Source organism: Bos grunniens, chromosome 14 (genome assembly GCF_055505025.1).
Source record: "Bos grunniens cultivar Pamir isolate PY7600 chromosome 14, Bosgru_T2T1.0, whole genome shotgun sequence".
NCBI classification, from domain to species: domain Eukaryota; kingdom Metazoa; phylum Chordata; class Mammalia; order Artiodactyla; family Bovidae; genus Bos; species Bos grunniens.
In genome coordinates, this window is record NC_141178.1 from 5,864,306 (window position 1) to 5,884,486 (window position 20,181).

At 40.9% G+C, this 20,181-nt stretch overlaps 1 long non-coding RNA gene and 1 pseudogene across 3 annotated transcripts in view; both read right to left on the reverse strand.

The window, feature by feature from the left end:
• Positions 1-20,181, reverse strand: part of LOC147358990 (uncharacterized) — a 32,840-nt gene that overhangs the window by 2,794 nt on the left and 9,865 nt on the right. For both annotated transcript variants that reach the window (XR_015140132.1, XR_015140134.1), the window contains exons 5-6: positions 13,287-13,398; positions 5,046-5,149 (exon numbers count right to left, since the gene is read on the reverse strand). This is a non-coding gene — a long non-coding RNA (uncharacterized LOC147358990). The remainder of the gene's footprint in view (positions 1-5,045; positions 5,150-13,286; positions 13,399-20,181) is intronic.
• On the reverse strand, positions 515-1,521 carry LOC147358991 (solute carrier family 7 member 13 pseudogene; annotated as a pseudogene). Its single transcript, XR_015140131.1, has one exon. The product of XR_015140131.1 is annotated as a solute carrier family 7 member 13 pseudogene (transcript).

The following is a 20,181-nucleotide window of genomic DNA, read 5'->3' on the forward strand; positions in this document are numbered from 1 at the left end:
CAAGAAAAACACTGATAAAAAGGTTGAAAAACACTGATAAAAAGGAGATGAGAGGAAAAGTATAGAGGTGGAGGCCAAGGGGAGAGGCTGACTTTGAAAATGGAGAGAAAACTTGTATCCTGACATTAAAGGGAAGAGTACTGAATCTGACCTTAGAGCAATCAAGGAAACCTATGATTCTATTCTTTTTAAAAATACTTAAAAGCCTGAATATGCCACACCCACCTGTAACACAAGCATAGTCTGGCACTGGATTATTCTTAGATTCAGTTTCATGAAAGAGGACTATTTCCACACTCTCAGAATCCATTCATTAATAGAATAAAAACTAGATTGGCACGTAAGTCCCCTATCTGTTGTCCCAGAAAAGAAAGCTGAAAAAGAGAAGTTATTCAAGAAAATAAGTACTTCAGAATAGCTGGAAAAAATTAAGAGTTGGTGATAAATGCAGAGCTGGCATATTCTGATCTGATTTGGAAAATAATAAAGAAAAAATTACTTAGTTTAAATAAGACACAAAATGTAATAAAAGATGTGCACTTCACATTGCATGCAACAAGTCATGGCTTGAGATTTGTTTTTCTCAAAGTATTGTTGGTTACCTGCTGGATACATAAAGCATCTCCCAACTCAATCTGCAAAATATCCTTGGAAGATGGCTTCTGTCAACTGGGAGGCTTCTAGAAACTCAGCATTCAAAGAGTTCTGAAATAATTCTAGCTTCTTCCTCCATTTCACCGGTGACACTACTGCATTTAGGGAAATAAGGCCGAGCGTGGCCATTTTCAGCATCATGCTGGCTATCTGAAGCCAAGTCACCGCTCTCACACCACGAGAACTCAGAATTCCCAGCGCCAGACATTTCTTCAGCAGCTTTGGAGCAGAGCAGCTGGGATAAAAAGGCTGGATGCTGTACTCGGCAAGGAGCAGAGCCTGCCTGGCAGTGAGCCCTGGGCCCAGAAAGGTGGTCCAGAGATTCAGGAAAGAGATCATGTTTCCAAAACACCTCTTGAGAAAACAGTAGTGAGCTCCACTGCATGGGAAGGTCACACCTACCTCTGCTGAGTGGAGAGGGGTCATAAAGGACCACAGGGCCCAATCAACCTGGATGCTCAGGAAGAGTCCCGATTTCACGCACAAGGACTTCAACACCCTTTGAGGGCCACAAAAACGTCTGCTCCAGTTATATCAGCAATTAGAAACCTTGTGCCCAGAAACATCCAAATACTCTCTTGAGCTGTATCTTCCTCTCTTTATCCATTGTAACAGAATTCTTAAATTTTGCATAAATGACAGCTGATGACTTTTCCTGCCCATATTGGTAGAAATGATTTCATGGGTTCTCTGAAATAAAAGAGTGCTGTCCCTCTTGTTCCACCTTTGTTAAATAGAGATTGTGTTAATCATTAGCAAAATACATGTGATTCATCCACGTAAAATAATGTCAGGTTACTTGAAAGGGTTTTAGTTTGACTTTTAAAAAAATTATCATCAAAATAATACATTCAGATGGAAAAAAATTTCAGTAAGATAGGTATTACAGCAAAAAGCAAGGGTTTTCTACTCTACTTCACCCCTTCCCAAACGTATTCCCAGTTTTTTCTTCTGGGAACAACCATTCAGGAGTGTTTACGCTTCTGGTTCTTCTTGGTGGCTGCTTCCACTGTCCTTCCGTGTCGGAGGAACCATCATCGTGGGGTCACATCCACTCACCTAGAGCCGGACATCCTGGAATGTGAAGTCAGGTGGGCCTTAGGAAACACCACTACAAACAAAGCTAGTGGAGGTCATGGAATTCCAGCTGAGCTACTTCAAATTCTGAAAGATGATCCTGTGAAAGTGCTGCACTCAATACGTCAGCAAATTTGGAAAACTCAGCAGTGGCCAAAGGACTGGAAAAGGCCACTTTTCATTTCAATCCCAAAGTACGGTAATGCCAAAGAATGCTCAAACTACCACACAATTGCACTCATCTCACACGCGACTAAAGTAATGCTCAAAATTCTCCAAGCCAGACTTCAGCAATACATGAACCGTGAACTTCCAGATGTTCAAGCTGGTTTTAGAAAAGGCAGAGGAACCAGAAATCAAATTGCCAACACCCAATTTAATCATCAAAAAATCAAGAGTTCCAGAAAAACATCTATTTCTGCTTTATTGACTAAGCCAAAGCCTTTGTGTGGATCACAATAAACTGTGGAAAATTCTAAAAGAGATGGGAATACCAGACCACCTGACCTGCCTCTTGAGAAACCTGTACGTAGGTCAGGAAGCAACAGTTAGAACTGGACATGGAACAACAGACTGGTTCTAAATAGGAAAAGGAGTACATCAAGACTGTATATTGTCACCCTGCTTATTTAACTTGTATGCAGAGTACATCATGAGAAACACTGGGCTGAAAGAAGCCCAAGCTGGAATCAAGATTTCCAGGAGAAATATCAATAACCTCAGATATGCAGATGACACCACCCTTATGGCAAAAAGTGAAGAAGAACTAAAGAGCCTCTTGATGAAAGTGAGAGAAGACAGTGAAAAAGTTGGCCTAAAGCTCAACATTCAGAAAACTAAGATCATGGCATCCGGTCCCATCACTTCATGGCAAATAGATGGGGAAACAGTAGAAACAGTGGCTGACTTTATTTTGAGGGGCTCCAAAATCACTGTGGATGGTGATTGCAGCCATGAAATTAAAAGATGCTTGCTCCTTGGAAGAAAGGTTATGACCAACCTAGATAGCATATTAAAAAGCAGAGACATTACTTTGCCAACAAAGGTCCATCTAGTTAAGGCTATGGTTTTTCCAGTAGTCATGTATGGATGTGAGAGTTGGACTATAAAGAAAGCTGAGCACAGAAGAATTGATGCTTTTGAACTGTGGTGTTGGAGAAGACTCTTGAGAGTCCCTTGGACTGCAAGGAGGTCCAACTAGTCCATCCTAAAGGAGATCAGTCCTGGGTATTCATTGGAGGGACTGATGCTGAAGCTGAAACTCCAATACTTTGGCCACCTCATGCGAAGAGTTGACTCATTGGAAAAGACCCTGATCCTGGGAAAGATTGAGGCCAGGAGGAGAAGGGGATGACAGAGGATGAGATGGTTGGATGGCATCACCAACACAATGGACATGGGTTTGGGTGGACTCCGGGAGTTGGTGATGGACAGGGAGGCCTGGCGTGCTGTGGTTCATGGGATCACAAAGAGTCGGACATGACTGAGCAACTGAACTGAACTGAACTGAAAACAGTCAAATTCATAAAGTCAAAGAGTGGGATGGTGGTTACCAGGGGCTGAGACCAGGGGGGAATGGGTACTTATTAATCAGAGGTCATAAAGTTTCAGCTAAGTAATATGAATAAGCTCTAGAGATGCACACCATTATAACTATCAACAATAATGCACACTGAAAATTTAAGAGGATAAAGCCCATGTTATGTTCTTATCACAAGAAGATATTTTAAATGAGGGTGAAATATAATTTAAGTGATGGGGAGAAAAGGTAGAAATGCAGCAGCAGCAGGGGCAGAGTCAGCAGCACCCTGCCACTCAGTCTCCTACCCACCTGCTTTCCAGAGGGACAGTGAGCTAACCCGTGTCCTGGATTTCATAGCAGGAAGGTAAGACTAGAAAAAAAAGCATGACCCCCACACCCCCACAGATAACAGTGTGGTAGCTTTGCAGTTGTGTCAACTACACACTTGACTATGCTGAACTACATTTCCCAAATTTTTGAGTTAAAATGAACCATTAGGAAGAATTCTTTTTTTTCTTTTTTCTTTTTTTCTAATTTTTGTTTGTTTGTTTCGTTGACTCTTCTGGGTCTTAGTTGTGGCATTTGAACTCTTCAGTGGTGACATGTGGGATCCAATTCCCTAACCAGGGATCAAACGCAGGGGCTCCTGCACTGGGAGTGTGAAGTCTTGGCCACTGGGCCACCAAGGAAGTCCCCACAAGGAATATCCTTGAGTAAGATTTAGAAAACAGAAGTGAAGCAGCAAATCATTTTGATGTTTCACACTGACAATGAAGCCCTTCTTGACCAAACCTAAACCTCCTTTGAGCCCTCATCCTTTGAATTGCTGAGCAGTTTAGCAAGAGTACCCACACTGCTGCCATCTAATCAAGTTCCTCTTAGTTTTCCTCCATTCACTGACCCCTCACTCTGCGTTGGCTATTAATCCTCACATGTCTTTGCTGAGTTTGGAGTTGAGTTCAGTTCTAGGCTGAAGTCTCTTTCCCCTACTGCAGTAGCTTGAATAAAATCTGCCTTGCCATTTGTAACCAGCATGCTAAGCAATTTTTCTTTTACAATATACACTGTGTTATAGATGATGGCCCACCCCTTTGCTGTAATTGTATATCTGCTGGCTTATCTCATTAGCTTGAGGCGGTAAGTAAACTTGTAGCTCTTCCAGCTTCACCAAAGTCCTCCTTCAGCTGCTCCAACTTCTGGGTCTGGTGTATGCTTAGTTCCACCAGGAAGGGCCTCAGCTTCGGTGAGATACTCACGCTGTCAAGGTGAGTGCTAATAAAACTAAGATTTCAGTTTACCCTTGTGAGCTCCCGCCTGTTCTTGTTCTCCTTCCCTTTTACATCCACTATCCTTTCTGGATGACCTGAACTTCAACTTCCAGCTGCAGACTTGAGGACTAGAGACATCATAATCAGTCTTACTAGAGATGACATAATCAGCTCCCACAACTAAATAAAGTCAAATCGCATTAGCAGGCAAATCCTCTTCATTTTCAAAGCTAGAAATAGAAGAGATTCAGATACGGACGCAGATAAAGAGCTATAGACGGCCCTATACAGAGATGAAATATATGCAGATGTAGATACAATTTCCTAGAGTTTCCATTGCTCTAACTGATACAAGGAGCAAAAGGATATGCCATTTCACGTATCCCTTGAGGTCAGCAGTATTCAAGTATGTCAGTCACTCAGTGGCAAAGAATCTGCTTGCCAATGCAGGAGACTCGGGTTCAATCCTTGGGTCAAGAAGATCCCCTGGAGAAGGAACTGGTAGTCTACTCCAGTATTCTTACCTGGGAAATCTCATGGACAGAGGAGCCTGGTGGGCTGCAGTCCATGGGGTCGCAAGAGAGTCATACATTACGTAGCAACTAAACAGCAACAAATGTCTGTGACACTGAAAAATAAGAGTGTAAAACAAGAGACTTGGGCTAGGGTATCAACCCCCATTCCTGGCATTCTCAGCACTATCAGAGATTCTCCAAATACATCAGAAGCTTCCTTTGAAACAGGATCCCTACTCCATGGTGTGTATTCTTGAAGATTCTAGGTGGGGCTACTCCATTAAAAGGTGAATCATCCAGTATTAGGCTCACTGGCACAGCTCCTCTGGTGCCCTGAGAATTACCTTCTGCTCAGCATGTAGGTGAGCTCAGCCATTGGACAAAAACTCTGGAAAGTGAAGTGAGAAACTTCCATGACCATGCCTTTTCAACACGTGACTTAAGAAACAACAATGGGAGTTGTAAAAAGCAGAGAATCAGAGACGAGGGAGGCAAAGAAGAGACATTTTGAAAGACTAAATTGTATAGTGAGATGCCATCCTGAAACGTTTACAATGTTTTTCCTGTTTATTCTTCTTTTTCTTTAATTGCATTCTAAGAGAAGATCTGTCATGACAGATCTAATGCTGTCAGTCTTGCTAAACGTGTATCATTAGCTCAATTGTACAGATATGCAAAGAAGAGGCTCATAGAAGGGAAGCTGCTGCTGCTGCTGCTGCTGCTGCTGCTGCTAAGTTGCTTCAGTCATGTCTGATTCTATGTGACCCTATAGACAGCGGCTCACCAGGCTCCCCTGTCCCTGGGATTCTCTAGGCAAAAACACTGGAGTGGGTTGCCATTCCCTTCTCCAGTGCATGAAAGTGAAAAGTGAAAGTGAAGTCGTGTCAACTCTTCAAGATCCCATGACTGCAGCCCACCAGGTTCCTCCATCCATGGGATTTTCCAGGCAAGAGTACTGGAGTGGGGTGCCATTGCCTTCTCCAAATAGAAGGGAAGTTCAGTTCAGTTCAGTTGCTCAGTCATGTCCGACTCTTTGCGACCCCATGAATTTCTGCATTCCAGGCTTCCCTGTCCATCACCAACTCCCGGAGTTCACTCAGACTCATGTCCAGCAAGTGGGTGATGCCATCCGGCCATCTCATCCTCTGTCGTCCCCTTCTCCTCCTGCCCCCAATCCCTCCCAGCATCAGAGTCTTTTCCAATGAATCAACTCTTTGCATGAGGTGGCCAAAGTATTGGAGTTTCAGCTTTAGCATCAATCCTTCCAAAGAAATCCCAGGGCTGATCTCCTTCAGAATGGACTGGTTGGATCTCCTTGCAGTCCAAGGGACTCTCAAGAGTCTTCTCCAACACCACAGTTCAAAAGCATCAATTCTTCAACGCTCAACTTTCTTCACAGTCCAACTCTCGCTTCCATACGTGACCACTGGAAAAACCATAGCCTTGACTAGACAGACCTTTGTTGGCAAAGTAATGTCTCTGCTTTTCAATATGCTGTCTAGATTGGTCATAACTTTCCTTCCAAGGAGTAAGCGTCTTTTAATTTCATGGCTGCAGTCACCATCTGCAGTGATTTCGAAGCCCCCAAAAATAAAGTCTGACACTGTTTCCACTGTTTTCCCATCTATTTCCCATGAAGTGATGGGAGAAGGGAAGGGACTTGTGCAATTCATATGCCTCTATGTTACTCCAAAATTTATGTTATTAATACCTAAATTCTACTGTTTGTAGAATTATTTGTAGAAAAAATTTTACTGTTTGTAGAATAAATTCCTGATTTATTAATTTTTAATTAATTTTTATTGAAATATAATTGCTTTACAATGTTGTGTTAGTTTCTGACGTACACAAAAGACAATCAGTTACACATATACACAAACACACTGTTTTTCAGAGCTCCTTCCCACTCAGGTCACCACAGATCGCTGAGTAGAATCCCCTGCGCTGTGCAGTCTGTTCTCATTAGTGAGCTATCGTAGACTTAGCAGTGTATATATGTCAATCTCCAAATCTCCCAATTCACCCCACCCCTTTCCCCCCTTGGTAACCATAAGTTTGTTCTCTACATCTGTGGCCCAATTTCCGCTTTGCAAATAAGTTCATTTGAACCATTTTTCTAGATTTCACATATAGATGATCTTATATGACATTTATTTTTCTCTTGCTGACTTACTTCACTCTATATGACAATCTCTAGCTCCATCCACATCTCTGCAGATAGCACTAGATTTTTCCTTCTTATGTATTGGTCAGTTCAGTTGCTCAGTTGTGTCCAACTCTTTGCGACCCAGTGGACTTCAGCACGCCAGGCTTCCCTGCTTTACCTCTGATTTAAATGTAAGTATGCTAGTCACATTATCAGACTGAAGACCCCTCATGTCTATTCTTCCATAAAAGCAACAAGATACTGAAAAATTTGTCAAAATCAACTTTTTCTATACTTTAGAATCTAAGTCAAAAACTGTCACAATCTACGGAGAATTTATTTAAGAAAAACTTCTGAGCTTTAATTAATACAGTTGAGTTGGTAGGTTTTAAATTTGCCCTATTCCCATCCTCCTTCCGCTAGCTCCAAATCAGCCTTGAAAACCAACAGCTCTGAAATCTTGCAGCTGTAAAAACAAGCGGTGTTGCAGGCATTGAAAAGTGATAAACTAGGAGCTCCTCAAAGAGCACCGCCTCCAGAGCATTCTCCTCAATGGACCTATCTCTCAGCTCCTTGAAAAACTCCATATGCAGGTCTTGAAAAAATCCCTAACAGCAGGATATCCAACACAAACAATCAACTGCAATTTTGTTTAACACAGCAATAGCCTAAAGCAGCAATGCCAGTTTAGGGGGCGAATTGGACAGGGGAAATCCAAACCCAAAATTTAAAAGGAAGATCTGGAGGAAGAGACATCCAGAAGACATCCACTTTGAAAAGTGCCAGTGTATTCATAAATATCTCGAAGGCCACCTGCACATCCAGGACTGTGCAAATGCCCAGAGAAGGCCTGACGGGGCCCCAAGCTCTCACTTTTGTCTGAACTGAGGCCCTGTGAAAACTCGAAATGAAGCCTAAGTTAGATTAATAATTTGCCTGAGCATAGAAGGAATGCCTTAACCTACACAGAGCTCCTTAGCAAAGACTGGAAGACTTACTGGCCCCAAGCACTTACGGGAACCTCTGATCAGTCATTCAGTTCAGTTCAGTGGCTCAGTCGTATCTGACTCTTTGCGACCCCATGGACTGCAGCACACCAGGCCTCCCTGTCCATCACCAACTCCTGGAGTTTACCCAAATTCATGTCCATTGAGTCAGTGATGCCATCCAACCATCTCATCCTCTGTCATCCCCTTCTCCTCCTGCCCTCAATTTTTCCCAGCATCAGGGTCTTTTCAAATAAGTCAGTTCTTCACATCAGGTGGTCAAAGTATTAGAGTTTCAGCTTCAGCATCAGTCCCTCCAATGAACATCCAGGACTGATCTCCTTTAGGATGGACTTGTTGGATCTCCTTGCAAAAGGAATCTCTCTCCTTGTGAGAGTCCAAGGGACTCTCAAGAGTCTTCTCTAACATCACAGTTCAAAAGCATCAATTCTTCTGCGCTCAGCTTTCTTTATAGTCCAACTCTCACATCCATACATGATTACTGGAAAAGTCATAGCTTTGACTAGATGGACCTTTGTTGGCAAAGTAATGTCTCTGTTTTTTAATATGCTGTCTAGGTTGGTCATAACTTTTCTTCCAAGGAGCAAGCGTCTTTTAATTTCATGGCTCCAGTCACCATCTGCAGTGACTTTGGAGCCCCTCAAAATAAAGTCAGCCACTGTTTCTACTGTTTCCCCATCTATTTGCCATGAAGTGATGGGACTGGATGCCATGACCTTAGTTTTTTGAATGTTAAGTTTTAAGCCAACTTTTTCACTCTCTTCTCTCACTTTCATCAAGAGGCTCTTTAGTTCTTCTTCACTTTTTGCCATAAGGGTGGTATCATCTGCATATCTGAGGTTATTGATATTTCTCCTGGCAGTCTTGATTCCAGCTTGTGCTTCATCCAGCCTGGCATTTCCCATGATGTACTCTGCATACAAGTTAAATAAGTAGGGTGACAACATATAGCCTTGACGTGCTCCTTTTCCTATTTAGAACCAGTCTGTTGTTCCATGCCCAGTTCTAACTGTTGTTTCTTGACCTGCATACAGATTTCTCAAGAGGCAGGTCATGTGGTCTGGTATTCCCATCTCTTAAAGAATTTTCCACAGTTTATTGTGGTTCACACAGTCAAAGGCTTTGGCATAGTCCATAAAGCAGAAGTAGATGTTTTTCTGGAACTCTCTTGTTTTTTTGATGATTCAGCAGATGTTGGCAATTTGGTCTCTGGTTCCTCAGCCTTTTCTAAATCCAGCTTGAACATCTGGAAGTTCACGGTTCAAGTGCTATTGAAGCCTGGCTTGGAGAATTGTGAGCATTACTTTGCTAGTGGTTGGGATGGGTCATTAGCTGACTACTAAGCACAGCTAGGGGAGAAGGCAATGGCACCCACTCCAGTCCTCTTGCCTGGAAAATCCCATGGATGGAGGAGCCTGGTGGGCTGCAGTCCATGGGGTCGCTAAGAGTCGGATACGACTGAGCAACTTCACTTTCACTTTTCACTTTCATGCATTGGAGAAGGAAATGGCAACCCACTCCAGTGTTCTTGCCTGGAGAATCCCAGGGACGGGGGAGGCTGGTGGGCTATCGTCTATGGGGTCGCACAGAGTCGGACATGACTGAAGTGACTTAGTAGTAGTAGTAGTAAGCACAGCTAGTAAAGAATTCAGAGCTGCACATTGAGGAATACCAATTTTTTTTCTCAGGGCTGCCAAAATAAAGTACCAAAACTGAGATGTCTTAAACCAACAGAAACTTATTGTCTCATTGTTCTGGAGGCTAGAAGTTCAAAATCAAGATTTCAGCAGGGCCACATAATCTCTGACCGCTCTAGGTGAGAATCCTTTCTGGTCTCATCCAGCAGCAGGTGATTTCTGCCAATCCATAGCACTTCCTGGTTTGTAGATGCAAGACATCAGTTCCATGCTCTTTTCTCCCCGTGTCTTCTTTTCTCTCCTTGTCTTTCTTATTTCTTCATAAGTAACATAAATTTTTGTTGAAATTGGACATTTTAGATAAAATAAATGTCACAACTCTGAAAATAGGATCCCTCCTCCCCAAAGTTTGTTGTTATTGCTATTGCTTCAGGGGTGTGGTGTGTGTGTGTGTGTGTGTGTGTGATTGCTTAATCACTTTCCTAGTCTAATTCTATAAAATTCATATTATGGGTTGAATTATGTAACTCCAAAAGACATGTTTAAGTCCTAATACCTGGTACCTTAGAATGTGACAATATTTGGAGATAGAGTCTTTACAGAGGTAATTAATTTAAAATGAAGTCATTAGGGTGGGCCCTAATCCAGTATGATTAATGTACTTTCAAATTGATGAAAAACAAATGAGTCCCAAATAGAATAAACTTAACTAAGTTTATACCATAGCACACTGTATTCAGACTTAGAAAGAAATAGACAAAGGATTCTTGAAACCATCAAAAGAAAGATACTAATCATGTATATGAAATTCTCAATAGAGTTAACACCAACTTCTCATTAGAAACTATGGAAGCCAGAGGCAGTGGAACTATACAAAGTGTTGGGAATGGGAGGGGGAGACTATCAATCAAGAATTCTATATTCAGGAAAACTATTCCTCAAAATTGTGAGAGAAATCAAGACACTACAAGACAAACAAATGCTGAGGGAATTCACAATTACCAGTTCTATGGGAATCTTCCAGTCTAAAATGAAAAGACACTAGGGGGTAACTCAAATCCACACAAAGAAATAGATTATTAGTAAGGATAACTACACAGATAAATATAAAACACAATATAATACATGTTTTGTAATTTTTTTCTTCTTCTGTCTGATTTAGAAGACAACTATATATTACAATTAATATAAATTTTTGTTGATGGTCTTATAATGTTTAAAGTTATGATTTGTAAAACAATAATATCACATAGAGAAAAGGAAGGAATGGAGCAAAGTTTCCCCATTAGAGCAAAATTTCTATATACTATTGAAATTAAGTTAACATTAATATTAATCTAAATTAGATTGATTTAAGTTAAGGTGCCAGTTGTCAGGGCAAACACTAAGAGAAAAACTTTTTAAAAAGAATAAGCAGAGAATTTAAATGGTACACTAGAAAATATCTATTTCACACAAGAGAAGGAAGTAATGGAGAAACAGATGAATAAAAAAGACATATAGAAAACAAATAGCAAGATTTCAAATATAACTCCTACTTTAATAGCATTTACAGTAAATGTGAATAATTAAATGCTATGATGCAAAATGTAGAGACAGGTAGGATGGAATTTTTTAATGATCCAGTTAAATATGGTATATAGAAGATAGTAAAATTCAAAGACACAAATAAGTTAAAAGATAGAAAAAGATATATAATACAAATAGCATGCAAAAGAGAGCTGGAGAGATTACACTAATAAAAGACAAACTTTTAAGAAAAAAATGCTACTAGACTGGAAAAACATTTTATAATAATAAGAGAATTGAGTTACAAGAACAAATAATTATAAAACAAATTACAAACAAATAATTACAAAAACCTAACAACTGACTCCCAAATATATAAAACTAAAATAAAAAAAATTAGAGATAGGAACAGAAAATTCAATGATAGTTGCTCTTGAGAATTCCCTGGGAGTCCAGTGGTAGGAATCCTTGCTGTCACTGCAAAGGGCTGGGGTTTGATCACTGCTGAGGGAACTAAGATCCCACAGACTACATCATGTGGCCAAAAAAAAAAAAAAAAGAATTAAGAAAGTAAATAGCTGCTCTCAAAAAATTGATAGAAAAACTGGAACAAAAATCTGGAAGAATATGTATAACTTAAAAAATATCGTCAACCCACTTAATCTAACACCCATCATCAGCAATATTCATAAATATTTTCTACCACAGATGGAACATTTTACAAGATAGATAATATGTTAAGTAATGAAATAAGCATTAATAAATTTAAATGGACTTAAGTCATAGAAATGGAGTTAAGTTAGAAATCAAAAACAGAAGGAAGCTACAGCAATCAAGACAGTGTGGTACTGGCAAAAGAAGAGACAAACAGATCAAAGGAACAGAAGCGAGATCCCAGAAATAGACCCACCCAAACGTAGTCAACTTATCGCTGACAAAGGAGCACAGGCAATTCAATGGAGAAAGCAGAATCTTCTCAACACACGGCACTGAAACACTAAACACCAAGGGCAAGAGAAGATAGATAGATCCAGACACAGAGTAGACATTTTTCATAAAAATTAACTCAAAACAGTTCATAAACCTAGATATAAAACACAAAACTACAAAGCTCTTGAGGACAACATAAGAAAAACTCTACGTGGCCTAGGGCTTAGTGATGACTTCTCAGGCACAACAACAAAAGCACAACTTGTGGGGGAAAAAATGTGTTAAATTGGACTTTTCCTAATTTAAAAACTTTGGCTCTGCAAAGACACTGTTAAGACAATGAAAAGACTAACTGCAGACTGAAAGAAAATCTTTGCAAAATATGTATCTGATAAGGTACATGTATCCAAAATATAGAAAGAACTCTTAAAACTTAGCAGTAAGAAAGCAAACAACCTAATCAAAAAGTGATCAAAAGAACTGATAAGCTACCTTATTAAATGCTGCTAAGTCACTTCAGTCATGTCCGACTCTGTGCGACCCCACGGACGGCAGCCCACCAGGCTCCCCCGTCCCTGGGATTCTCCAGGCAAGAACACTGGAGTGGGTTGCCATTTCCTTCTCCAATGCACGAAAATGAAAAGTGAAAGTGAAGTCGCTCAGTCGTGTCCGACTCTTCGAGATCCCATGGACTGCAGCCTACCAGGCTCCTCCGTCCATGGATTTTCCAGGCCAGAGTACTGGAGTGGGGTGCCATCGCCTTCTCCGACCTTATTAAATAAGATATGGCAAATAAGCATATGAAGAGATGCTCCACATTGTATGTCATGAGGGGACTGCAAATTAAGTAAAACTACACCCTTTTAAAATGGCTGAAATCCTTGACAGCACTAACAATACCAAATATTAGTAAGGATGTGGGCAATAAGAACTCTTATTTATTGCTAGTGGGAATCCAAAAGTGGTACGACAACACTGAAGACAATTTGGCAGTTTCGTAAAACATTGACCACTGGCTTACCGTATGATCCAGCAAGGCACTCCTCGGTATTGACCCAAATGAGTTGAAATTAATGATGTGCACACAAAGTTCTATTCACAACTTAACCAAAACTTGTGAGCAGCTATGATGCCTTCAAGGGTGAAAGAATAAACATCTGTGTTAATATTAATGGAATATTATTCTGTTTTACACAATGGAATACTACTCAGCAGTTAAAATACATGATAAAACATGGAGACATCTTAAAAATGTATATTGTGAAGTGAAAGAAACCGGTTCAAAGACACTACAGGCTACTTGATTCCAACTGTTGAAAATTTAGCTAGGCTACTCCATGGTAGCACTGCCTTGACCTCCATTTTGGAGGGCAAGAAACTTGCAGTGGCCTTAAACTGACATCAGCTCCACATGCAAGAACATTGCCCAGAGAGCAGCCTGCAGAGGCACAAGAAAATCAAGTTCCCAATATGACTTCCCCCAGAGCCCTTGTGATAGACTCTCACCCCTCCGCCCAGGGCCTTCCCCTTGTGTGCTCCTGAGATAAGACAGCTGCCGAGCTTATCAAAGTCCCGTTCCTCTTGGTTTGAACTAACCAATCTGGCTTAGTGGGAAACCCTGAAGCACTCCACCCATGGACCTTAAAAAAAGCCCATGCCCCACATCCTGTCTCTCTCTCTGCCTGCACCCTGCCTTGACCTCCCCATGTGCTCCCCCAGTGTATGCGGTGCACTTCCTCTATGATCTACGGGCAATAAACTTCTCTATTTCTATTCCCTTGTGGCCTCTTGTTGAACCAGAGCTCACCATCTGTCATCGCAAAACTCAACAAAAGCTAGTTTAACAAAGGCACAACAGTTGGCATCTGGAAAAGGCAACATTACTGAGACAGTAAAAAGATAAGTGGCTTCCAAGGATTTGGAAGGAGGGAAGGATGGATGAACAGGTGTTGCAGAGGTTAACTCGGGGGCAGTGAAGCAATTTGTATGGTACCATAGTGGTGGATACATTTGTGAAAACTCATAGGATATACAACATAGTGCGAACTTTAATGTAATATTGGGTCATCAAGTGTATCTCTAGCACTAGATCCAGCGATTGTTGGATCACATGGTAAGCCAACTTTTAGTATTATTTAACATATTTAACAAGATGTTGATAATAGGGTAAACTGAATAAGGGTAGAGGAGAATGATGGGAGGAGGAGTAGGTGGGAAGTTTCTGTACTTTCTGCTAAATTTTTCTGTAAACCTAAAACTGCTCTCAAAAAATTAAGCCCACTAATTTTTTTCAAAAGGTACAGCAAGTTTGCTGGATATAATATCAATCTGCAAAAATCAATTGTATTTTGATATATGAGCAAAATTAAGAATAAAATTTCACTCACAATAGCACCAAAATGAATGAAATACTTAAGAATATATTTAACAAGAAAAGTACAAAGCATACACTGAAAATCATAAAACTTTGCTGAGGCCAATTTTAAAAAGTGTTCGTCACTCAATCATGTCTGACTCTTTGCAGCTTGCCAGGCTCCTCTGTCCAAGAGGCAAGAATACTGGAGTGGATAGTCATTCCCTTCTCAAGGGGATCTTCCCAACCCAGGAATGGAATCCGGGTCTCCTGCATTGCAGGCAGATTCTTCACCATTTGAGTTACCAGGGAAGCCCCAGACCTCAATAAATAGGCATTCTGTGATTATGGATTAGAACACTCAATATTGTTAAGATGACAATTCTCTCCCAAATAGATTCAACACATTCCTATCAAAAAACTTCTTACAGAAACTGACAAATTCTAAAATTTATATGAAAATACAAAACACCTAACAGCCAAAATAATTTTGAAAAGGACAAAAAGTTAAAGAACTCTTATTTTCTAATTTCAAAACTAACTGTAAAAGCTAAAACAATCAGACAACCTAGTAATGGCATATGTGTGTGTGTGTTAGTCTCAGTCGTGTCTGACTCTGTGACTCCATGGACTGTAGCCTGCCAGGCTCCTCTGTCCATGGGATTCTCCAGGCAAGAATACTGGCGTGGGTTGCCATTCTCTTCTGCAGGGGATCTTCCCAATCTAGGGCTTGAACCAGAGTCTCCTGTGTTGTGGGCAGATTCTTTACCATCTGAGCCAATAGAGAAGCCTGGTATTGGCATATAGACATGCAAATATAATTGACCCTTGAACAACACAGATTTGAACTGTGAGGGTCCACATGTAGGCAGATTTTTTTAAACAGTAAGTACTATAATACAGCACTACATGATCTGCAGTTGGTTGAATCCACAGACGCAGTTATGTGAAACCTCAGCTATGGAGGGCAGACTAAATTTATGTGGATTTTTAAATGTGAGAAGAGCCAGTGCCCCTAATCTCTGAGTTGTGTAAGGTCAACTGTATGTAGATTAATGAAACAGAATTGAGAGCCCAGAAATAAAGCCTTATATTTCAGCCAACTGATTTGTTTTACAAAATTCCAAAGCAATTCATTGGGAGGAAAGGGTAATCTGTTCAACAAATGGAACTGGGATTAGATCCATTAGATGCACATACAAAAAAGATCAATTTTGGCCTTTGTCTTAGAACATACACAAAATTAACTCAAAAGGGATTATATACTTGAATGTAGGAGTTAAAACAATAAAACTTTTAGAAGAATATGTAAAAGAAAAGCTCAAGACCTTGTATTAGGGAAAGACCAAAAGCATAATCCATAAAATTAAAAAAATTGTTAAATTGAACCTCATCAAAATTTAAAACTTTTGGACTTCAAAAGTCACAATTAAGAAAATGAAAAGGTAAGCAAAAGACAAGAAGCAAACATTTTCAAAACACATGCCCAATAAAGGACTTATACCCAGAACCCATGAAGAATGCTGACAACTCAATAAGAGGAGCCATCAAAAATGTTTAAACACGTTAACATACATTTATGAAAGAAGATGCATGAATGGCTGATGTAAAATGTTACACGGAAAGATGCTCAAAAATATCATCCATTGTTGCTGTGTTCAGTCACTCAGTCTTTGCGACTCCATGGACTGCAGCACTTGAGGCTTCCCTGTCCTTCACCATCCCCTGGAATTTATTCAAACTTATATCCATTGAATCAGTGATGCGACTCAACCATCTCATTCTCTGTCATCCCCTTCTCCACCCGCCTTCAATCTTTCCCAGCATCAGGGTCTTTTCCAATGAGTCGGCTCCCTGCATCAGGTGGCCAAATTTTTGGAGCTTCAGCTTCAGCATCAGTTCTTCCAATGAATATTCAGTCCTTCCAATGAATATTCCTTTAGGATGGACTGGTTGGATTTCCTTGCAGTCCAAGGGACTCTCAAGAGTCTTCTCCAACATCACAGTTCAACATTGTCCATTAAGGAAATGCAAATTTAAATCACAATGAAATGTCATTTCACACCCACGAGAATGGCTCTAATAAATCAGACCGACATTAGCAAGTGGTAGCAAGATGTGGACAAATAAGAACCCTCTGATGTTATCAGTTACAGGGTAAGGTAGTTCAGGCATGTTGAAAAAGAGAGCTTCCACGTGAAGAAGCCAGAATGCTTCCACATACGTCTGTGTCTCAAGCTCTTTGTTTGGTACCCCACCTATGTGTCTCTTAACCAGGTTGCTGACTCATATGTAATAAACTGGTCACCTCGTGAGTAAATGAATTTTCCTGAGTTCTGTGAGCTGTCTAGCAAATTAACCGAACCCAAAGAGAGGGCTGTGGACATGAATTGGAGCAAACTGCAGGAGACACTGAAGGACAGGGAAGCCTGGCATGCTGCTATTCATGGGGTTGCAAAAAGTTGGACACAGCTGAGCAACCGAACAACAAGAAAGGACAGGGTTGTATAAACCTCTTGTTTGCAGCCAGTTAGTCAAAAATACAGGTAAAACCTGGGTTAGCAACTGGCGTCTGAAATGGAGAGCAGTCTCCTGGGACTGAATCTTTACCTTGAAATTTGATTCTATTTCCAGGTATGTAGTGTCCGAATTGAACTGCATTTACAGACACCAGAACTGCATGTGCCAAGTATGGTTCCTCCCCTGATTGAAAACTGAGTGTCTCAACACCGACTCTGAGAGAAAGTGGGGATGTCAGTGTGACATACTAGGGGAGCAAGAGACACACACATCCACCAGAGACGCCTGTGGAGTGCAGAAGGGGTCTGCGGGGTCCTTTGGGCCCCATTTGTGGCATGAACAGTAACTGGGAGAAAGCGTGTTTCCCCTTTACGGATGGTCCCACAACTGGGACAAACAGAGACACAACCACCAGGTCCTTTGGGGCCATCCTCCAAACAGAAGGGCTAGAGTGGGGTCAGGGACCACCAGTGTGATGAAGCAGAGTAGATGCCAAGATACGGCCACATTCTGTCCAGGTTGCCATTTGAGAAAGCATCATACTTCCCCGTTGCCGAGAGTCTAATAGTATAAATTACGTGGAAGGCAAGGACCCAGTGCAGGACTTAATAAATCAAGACCCGCATGAGGTCAGGCCCCTCCCGCATAACCCACGGTGGCAGTTGCATAAGCCCCTAAAAGTTTAAAAGGGGCTTAAAATTTAAAATTTCAACCCAGGAGAAAGGAAAAGATGGAACAGGGGGCAACACGGTGAATGTAATCAAGCTTCAAAACTTAAGGACTGAAAACAACAGAATTTATTCTTAACTTAGACATGACTAAGTTTTCTGCCTTGGGCAAAATAAGAACTTTGAGGCAAAAATCAAAGTGAATTATACAGAAGAGAAAGGAAACGGCATTAGAAAAGCTTCTAGAGCAAGAACCTACCCTCCACTGAGCTCCCCAGATTTGAACTTCTAGAGGAGGCGGCAGGAAAGGCTGACCCACAGTTGGCGCGAGGATGCGCGCGCAGCCCTGGGACCGGCTCGGCCTCCGCACACGCCGAGGGCTGCAGCCGTGGCAAGGGTGAGCTGCCAGGGAGCGCGTCAGTGCTTGCAAGGAGGCCTAACGAGGAGGCCTGGGAACTCATTATTTACTTGTTTTAATAATTTACAGACCAGGAACAAAGGTTTACTTCTACAAACAGTGATTTTTCAACTGAGAGAGCTTTCAGCAGTCTTGCCCCTGAACTTTGGATTCTGGTTAAATTACTGTCTGTTCAGATTTTTTTCAGACTCATATGGACAGAGAAATCGTGTTTCAATACATTATTTTACCTTTCTTGAATTTGGTAAAAACTGGAAAAGATGTTCTGTTTTGTTTCTCTCGTTTGTAAGCTAAGTGGCCCTTCTTGTCTAAGGAGATGGCTTAAGCTTACTTTCCGTATGTCTTACTCAACATTAGGCTGTTTTTAATTTTTATCCTGTTCAGTTTAAAACACTTCAGTTGGGTTCAGTTGCTCAGTCTTTTCCGACTCTTTGCGACCCCATGAATCGCAGCACACCAGGCCTCCCAGTCCATCACCAACTCCCGATGAAGATCTTTTTTGTACAGTTCTTCTGTGTATTCTTGCCACCTCTTCTTAATATCTTCTGCTTCTGTTAGGTCCATACCATTTCTGTCCTTTATCAAGACCATCTTTGCATGAAATGTTCCCTTGGTATCTCTAATTTTCTTGAAGAGATCCCTAGTCTTTCCCATTCTGTCGTTTTCCTCTATTTCTTTGCATTGATCGCTGAGGAAGGCTTTCTTATCTCTCCTTGCTATTCTTTGGAACTCTGCATTCAGATGTTTATATCTTTCCTTTTCTCCTTTGCTTTTTGCTTCTCTTCTTTTCACAGCTATTTGTAAGACCTCCCCAGACAGCCATTTTGCTTTTTTGCATTTCTTTTCCATAGGGATGGTCTTGATTCCTGTCTCCCGTACAATGTCACGAACCTCCATCCATAGTTCATCAGGCACTCTGTCTATCAGATCTAGGCCCTTAAATCTATTTCTCACTTCCACTGTATAATCATAAGGGATTTGACTTACAACATACCAAATTATATTATTTAATCCTATCTTAGACACTGACTGAGCTATATTTTGCAAGTTGGTATAATATTAAAACACACAGTGTTTTTATACATGTGAGTAGAAAAATATTGGTAAATAATCAAATATGATTATGGATTTGTGATCTCATATTTCAAAATGATCAAAAATCATTTGATCATTTTGGCTTGGATCATAAGTCTCCAACTGTGACAAAACGGCATGTACTTCAAACAAGGATTGTATTTTTATAGAAAAAAAAATGGAGGGAAATTATTTGAAACTGAAAATCTCAAAAACTTTTCCGTTGCTGATTATGTTGTATAACATGTTAACATGCAGGCAAATTCCCCACAAAATGCATAAGGACAAAATGTCTACCACAAAGGTACATAAATACTTAGAAAAATGTCTATATTCTTTTTTTTTTTTAGATTTATTTTTACTTGTTTTTAGCCGTGCTGGGTCTTCGTTGCCACACGCAGGCATTCTCTAGTTGTGGTGAACAGGGGCAACTCTTCATTGCCCAGGACAGTCTTCTCATTGTAGGGGCTTTTCTTATGGAGCACAGGCTCTAGGTGCCCGGGCTTCAGTATTTGCAGCACATGGGCTCAGTAATTGCAACTCTCCAGCTCTAGAGCGCAGGCTCAGCAGTTGTAGCATGGAACTTAGCTGCTCTGTGGCATGTGGGATTTTCTTGGACCAGGGATGGAAACTGTGTCCCCTGCTTTGGCAGGCAGATTCTCAGTGAAGGTGAAAGAGGAGAGTGAAAGGCTGTCTTAAAACTCAACATTCAAAAAACAAAGATCATGACATCCGGGCCCATCACTTTATGGCAAATAGATGGGGAAACAATGGAAACAGTGACAGACTTTCTTTTCTTGGGCTCCAAAATCACTGCAGATGGTGACTGTAGCCATGCAATTAAAAGACGCTTACTCCTTGGAAGAAAAGCTATGACAAACCT